The sequence below is a fragment of the Tachysurus vachellii genome, chromosome 17 (assembly GCF_030014155.1).
Source record: "Tachysurus vachellii isolate PV-2020 chromosome 17, HZAU_Pvac_v1, whole genome shotgun sequence".
Classification (NCBI taxonomy): domain Eukaryota; kingdom Metazoa; phylum Chordata; class Actinopteri; order Siluriformes; family Bagridae; genus Tachysurus; species Tachysurus vachellii.
The window spans coordinates 2,352,999-2,360,000 of NC_083476.1; the positions used below are offsets into that span (position 1 = coordinate 2,352,999).

The window sequence follows — 7,002 nt, forward strand, 5'->3', positions numbered from 1 at the left end:
TGTCCAATCTGGCAACCCGTTTGAATAGCCTCCGCCATGCTGAGGCGCTTTCACTAACTTGTCAGGCTTATTCACGACACCGTGAGCCGTGGACACCGAAAAACCGAGTTTTATTCACCAGGTTAGTTTGTTTATTCAAGTTTTATCTTATTCACGCGTTCTAGTTGATGTTTTTTCCCCCTGAATATATAATATAATCTGAGGAATAAACTGAGCACGAGCTGATGCTAGTTGGACTTTGAGCTCGCGCGCACTTGTTACAGAGGTGCTCACGCGCAGCGGATTTTTTTTACACAATAAAACTTTTATTTGTTTATGTATTTATTTGAGGAATACGATTAAATATTTTGGATGTGATAATGACCGGTTTTTGTACCGTTTTCCATTCAGAATCGTAAATAAACGTGTGTTTGCCAGCGGCTCGTGCATCTCGGGGTGATTTTTTTTCCCTGAGGTATTTTCTGTTGTCATAACAACAGTTTCGTGTCTGAAGTGGCTAACGTTGTTTTGATAATTTACTTCACCGCTTTAATTGCAAATTAATGTTGAACATTTTGCTCGGTTTTTTTGGGGAATTCTTTCCTCCCGGGATTATTTAAAAAGAAAAAGATCTGAAACTCCGTCTGTGTGGGTTTTTAAAGGTCACTCGGGGTGTGAATAAGAGAAAACCTCTGTGTCAGGAGTGTGTGCGCTCTATACAGGGGACAAGGTGTGTGTCTGGGGATTTAACTCTGAATCCGGGACTGAAGTAAACCTCTGTGAGGAAAAGCAGACTTTTCCGAAGTGAGTACAGAAATACATTTGTAATAAAAACACTTTCAGGTCAGCGCCATTAGAGGAAACTCATCAGTTCAGCATTAGACCGTTTTATATAACACTCTGAAAACAAGCTTCACAACGTGACCGTAAACGTCATGACCTGGTGTTTTATTCCGTCTGAAAAACGTCATGACCTGGTGTTTTATTCCGTGTGAAAAACGTCATGACCTGGTGTTTTATTCCGTCTGAAAAACGTCATGACCTGGTGTTTTATTCCGTCTGAAAAACGTCATGACCTGGTGTTTTATTCCACAGACTTTTTATATGTATGATTTTACTTTTATTTTAGAATATATTGTATGACATATTGCCCAAGTTTGTGGATACTGCCGGAATTTGTGAATAATCTATCTATCTATCTATCTATCTATCTATCTATCTACTCTATCTATCTATCTATCCGTTTATCCATCTATCTACTCTATCTATCTATCTATCCGTCTATCTGTCTATCAACTGTATCTCTATCTATCTATCTATCTGTCTGTCTATCTGTCTATCCGTTTATCCATCTATTCGTCTATCTACTCTATCTATCTATCTATCTATCTATCCGTCTATCTATCCGTCTATCCGTCTATCTACTGTATATCTATCTATCTATCCGTCTATCCGTCTATCTGCTGTATCTCTATCTATCTATCTATCTATCCGTCTATCCGTCTATCAACTGTATCTCTATCTATCTATCTATCTGTCTATCTGTCTATCCGTTTATCCATCTATTCGTCTATCTATCTATCTATCTATCTATCTATCCGTCTATCTATCCGTCTATCTACTGTATCTCTATCTATCCGTCTATCCGTCTATCTACTGTATATCTATCTATCTATCTATCTATCTATCTATCCGTCTATCCGTCTATCTGCTGTATCTCTATCTATCTATCTGTCTATCCGTCTATCTATCTGTCTGTCTATCTATCTATCGTTTGTCTGTCTGTTTGTCTGTCTATCTGTCTGTCTGTCTGTCTATCCGTCTATCTATCCATCCATCCATCCCTCTCTCCCTCCCTCCCGTCTATCCATCTATCCCTCCCTCCCATCTATCCATCTATCCCTGTCTCCCGTCTATCCATCTATCCCTTCCATCCATCCGGTCCTTCCGTCCATGAATAATCCCTAACATTTCCACACCTCATCATCGAGTCATCCTCGTATCTGTTTATCTTGGAAACATATAAAATTCTGCCAAAACAGACGTAACTAGCTCATTATTTCTTCCTGTCATCTTCTGGGTAACGTAAAGCTAAGCCAGATGTGACAAGGTTTAAGGTGGATTGATAGAGTGTCTGTGAAACAGGTTAGTACCTGTTGTCTTTTACGTTATAGCAGCTATAAACATCCGTTTCCTCGCTGAGAAATCTCCTGAGTATGGCGTAAACAACAAAGATCGAAGACTTTCATGTGGTGGAAAAATGTCTGATTGATTTTTTTTTTGATAATCCGTTATTGAGATCTAATGCAGTAATAATCGCTTACAATGTCGGATCCTTTAAATATATCATGACAATAAAGTTTTATTCTATATTCTATGTCTGATATCTGACAAGTTTTAACCAGTGATATGTTTGAGGTCGTTTGCTCTCGAGTGCATCTCTTAGGTTTGGTGTTTTAAAAAAATAGGACGGAAAAAAACCTTGCGCTTGAAGTCAAGTTGGAAATTTTAGTCAGGATATTTTATGCCTTCTGCTTGACTTGTGCTCCCTGATTCATGCTTTAATCACCGAATGATTTGTTCCTATTCATGGAGCTCGTCCTTTGTTCCAGTCATGTTAGTCACATGGAAGTTAATTAGACTGTGAGTTGCGTCTAAAGTTCTCGTCTTTCCGCAGTGAGTTTGCTTCCCTCGGCTTCCCCAGAGGCGGTTTATTTTGATGAGGCGAGGCCTGTGTTTTGCGCTGATGTCGATAACGTGTCCTTGACTGTTTTATGGTTCTGCTTTTACAGTGAAGTTTTCATGGTGTTTCAGTTCATTGAATAGTAAAGTGCTTAACACCTTCAAATCATTAATTTTTCTAAGAGAAACTATGACTGCTACGTATCATTGTTTTCCGTAGGAACATTTACAGAAGGAATCTCCGGTGTCCGCTTTTGTTTCGGTGACGTTTATATTCAGACGCTCACGTCTGAGTCGTTTTTGCTCGAGAGCGAAGCTGACCTGTTGTTTTTCATTCTCGGCCATGCTCTCTTTTCATCGGCCACGCTCCGTTAGGTAGTAAAACATTAGCCGTAGAGTCTACGAGCTACGGTTTCACCTGAATCCATAATAACTCCTTCACAAAGTTTGCCAGGTGTCGATGTCTAAATCGTCCCAGCCACACAAGGAAGAACGATTTCCTTCATAATTTGTGAATGGATGTGTAACAGGAATCTTTTGTGTCTTAATGTGAATTAAAGTAAAGCAGCCGGTAGTTGAGGGTAGTTCAGTAGGATAGGAAGCTAGTTTCATATAGATAACCAGAGCATCTCGGTGCAAGGTAGCTGTTACTTCGTCAAATCAGCAGTTTCCATTCTGATTTGGTGTCACGTTGATTTTATTGTGCAAAACTGCAGCATGCAGTAAAACAACGTTGTAATCATTTTTTGTGTAGATCAAATGTTAGGTCATTTTTAATTAAAAATTTTTTTTTTTTTTTTTTTTTGCAAATTTATTTACTTATTTTTTTTGCCTTGAAAAAATCCCAGAATCATAAAACCAGACTTTTTGCTGTTTGCTTGTTGTTTTTGTTGTTTGCTTGGTTTTTTTTTTTATCAGGTTGCTTGTAAAAGTTGTTTTCCTGGCTGCCACTTTGTGTGCATCGTCATGATTTCCTGCGATCCTCCAGGAGTCACGTGTCCTAGTAAAACAATACCCTGGAGAAAGGCTGCGCTTTCCAGGCAGCCTTTAGGTGAAGGCGATCAGGTGAAAGCGCTCCACTTCTCCTCTCTCTCTCTTTATCTAGAGAGAGAACAAGGCTCAAGTCGAGGATCTCTTTCTCTACGGAGAGGCCAGATAGTGGCAGGCTTTGTGTGGCTTTGCCAACATCTTTCAGTGTGTGTACCAAGAGCAGTGGGAACAGCAGCGATGAGACAGGTGCGTGCCCTTATTCTGTTACAGCGCTGGAAAGTACCCACCGGGCTAAAGACGCCCCGTTGTCCTCGATTCACAGCCGGGTCGCATCCTTCGTTACACACGTTACAAACATCAACACTGTCACTTCCAGTGGTTTTAGTGTTTAGCCTGTTAACAATGTGTTTAGCAAAACTCTAAGTCATTTAAAAGATTAGCTCTTCTTAAATTACAGACACAATTTAGTTTTCTTGATCATGAACAACAGCAAACATTGTCCTCTGAAGCGAGACAACCCTTCAGAACCTTTCAGGACATGGAGAGGAAAATAAATGAAAATTTCATCCCACAGCAAAACCCATGCGTTTGCATATGAAACGCTACACTGTGAAATACCGTGCTTCTGTTAGCAGGGAGCTTTTTAACGCAGGTTTTGTTTAACGTTTAAACACGACTGCAGGTTTAACTGCAGGATTTCACAATCAGCTGATGGTCTCAGGAGGTTCATCAGACACCAGGTGAAGGACACCAGAGCTCTGTGTTCATGTTAATGACTTGCCTCCCGAAGGCTCAGATGGACACAACATATCAAAGGTCTCAGCCTCTGCATGTTAGCGTAGAATTGTTATATTGTAGAATAAGAGACAGCAGTTTTAAGTAAAATAAACTGTTGTTGTCTTTGAGGAGTTGTTTTTTTTTCCGGGTCGGGTGCCATTATTTTTGTCCAGATTGAACGGTAAGTCTTAGATAGAATAAACGAGACAGAGAGAGGGAGAAAGACCGACACACAGAGAGCAGGAGAGACAGAGAGAGGACGGGAGACATACAGACAGATAGAGAGAGAGAGAGACACAGGGGGAGGGAAACAGACAGACAGAGAAGAAGAGAGAGAGACAGAGGGAGGGAAACAGACAAACATAGAAGACGCGAGACAGAGAGAGAGAGAGAGAGAGAGACAGAGAGAGGGAAACAGACAAACAGAAGAAAAGAGACAGAGAGACAGTGGGAGGTAAACAGACAAACAGAGAAGGAGAGACAGAGAGAGACAGAGGGAGGGAAAAAGACAAACAGAAGAAGAGACAGAGAGAAACAGAGAGAGATCGATCATGTGAGTCTTTTGAGGTTTGTCGTCTTGGGTTTAGGGACACGGATGGCAGCGAGGCAGCAAAAATCAGCCATCACGATCAATGTGGAAACCGGTTACCATGACAACCCTGTTTGGTTCAAATCTATAGATAACTCTGTTCAGATTTAATGTCACTCAATAAAAAAAAAGAATAAAAAAAAAAGCTGGCTCTGGTATTTTCCCATAGAAAAGAGAGAGGTCATAACAGTCCATGAGAACCTCTATGTTTGTGTGAAAGAGGCTGAGCGCCGTTTACTCAGCTGTAATGTTAACCTTCTGGAAGATTCGTACCATAACTGTTTAAAACAGCTTCAGTTGTTACTCGAGTAAACAGTTTAATCAGCTCCGTGAGAAGCACGAGGTCCACACAGATGCATTGTGGGATCCCACTGGACGTCCACTCTCGTTAGAGACGTCATGTATTTTAAGCCCAGACTTCCAGCATGGCTTTGTTCCAGCTGTGATTGGGTTCGCAGTGTGATTTGATTTAAAGGAATCTCGAGACTGCCGTTTCATTATGGTCTCGGGGAGGGAAAAAAAAAACTACCGGTCGTTGATTTCGCGGCCGCGCAGGCGCAACGGGGGTCGTTCTCGGGACGCGGCCGCAGATTTGAGCTCCATAGACGGTCCGTGACATGTGGCGCTGATGGTGAACGGCGAGCGGTCGAACACGCCACATTGCTGTTTGGTGCCTTGAAGGATTTAAGGACGTGTTGTTTACCCTCCTCAGGCTTCAGGAAGCAACATGGGCGTCGATGTGGGATGAGACGAATTAACATTAGCTGAAGTTTAAGTCTTAGCTAAACAAAGTTTTGTTGTTGTTGTCGTTTTGTTTTTCTGCGTCTATTTCATGATGTTTCATCTAGATAAAGATTCAGCTGCAGAAGGTGTATTAAACAGGCTTCCTTTTTTAATTTGTATAACTTTTACATTTATTTATTTCTTATATGCTGATTGGTCAAAAGTTTCGGGATTTAATTCAAATCAGATTTACAAAGAAATGTATGCAGTCGTTTTAATGCATCATTGTTTCTTTAGTAACGGCACGTAGGGAAGGAGTCTCCAGTGTCAGCCACTTTTCTCTCTAAGATTATAAGTGTTTTTTTGGGGTTTTTTTTCACGCTTGTTGTGCGGAGGTTCCAAGCAATTTAACCATATATAAAAAGTACCTTATTCTATTCCTTAATTTATGAAAACTTTCAGGTATTGATGAGAAAAATTTGGGTCATTATTTTATTAGAAAACTTTCCGCTTCCAGGAGGTAACAGTAGCTCCACCCACCTCTCTGTTGTTTATTATTTTCAGGAAGTCTTTTCATCCTTACCTAATTCCACAATCATAACTCTCTTGCTTTATTTATGAATTTGAAGTCGCCTTGTTTGTAATTTGTTTAGAATTTCTGTATATTTAATATTTATCGCAAATTTTCCAGGTTGAGCGACGGGACCAGAAGTTAAAACCTCCCTTGTCCAACCTAAAATAAATATTTCTTTAACAAGGGTCGTTGTGTCATAAAACATTTACAGAGTCGCCTCTCAACAAAGACCCTCGGGCCGTGTTTTAAATGCCCCGATGACAATGATTAATCACGTCCTCAAATGGCTCGTGAGTTATGGGGAAAAGAATAGAGATTTTATTAAGTTGCTTGTCGTGGGAAAAACCGGAAGATTCCTGAACAGCCGTAAGAACCCTGGTATCGACGTACTCACATACGGCTAACACACGCAAAAACGCAGGAGATACTGAGGAGAGATTTTATTGCTTTTTCTCTCCAAGTAAGAGGTTTGCTGAAGGACAAAAATTGAGGTTTCACTTCTGCTTTCTGTGTGCCAGGATTTCAGTTTGGATTCTCAACTGTCGAGTCGTTTCAGCTACATAAACCCCTGAACGCTGTCCTCTGGGGGGAGGGGAGTCGACACGACCCGGCCTTGTCTCAACCTGCCTCGTTGTATAGGCTACACACACACACATACACACACAGACTACAAAGTGGCCACAGGCGA

At 40.9% G+C, this 7,002-nt stretch overlaps 1 protein-coding gene across 5 annotated transcripts in view; it reads left to right on the forward strand.

Annotated features, from left to right (window-relative positions):
- Nucleotides 1-7,002, forward strand: part of sema4d (sema domain, immunoglobulin domain (Ig), transmembrane domain (TM) and short cytoplasmic domain, (semaphorin) 4D) — a 50,028-nt gene continuing 43,026 nt past the window's right edge. For 3 of the 5 annotated variants that reach the window (XR_009649824.1, XM_060891710.1, XM_060891708.1), the window contains exon 1: nt 1-121. The gene's annotated coding sequence lies outside the window, so the exon portion shown is untranslated. Of the gene's footprint in view, nt 122-650; nt 784-7,002 lie in introns of those variants that run through there. The other 2 variants (XM_060891709.1, XM_060891712.1) reach the window with 2 other exon arrangements.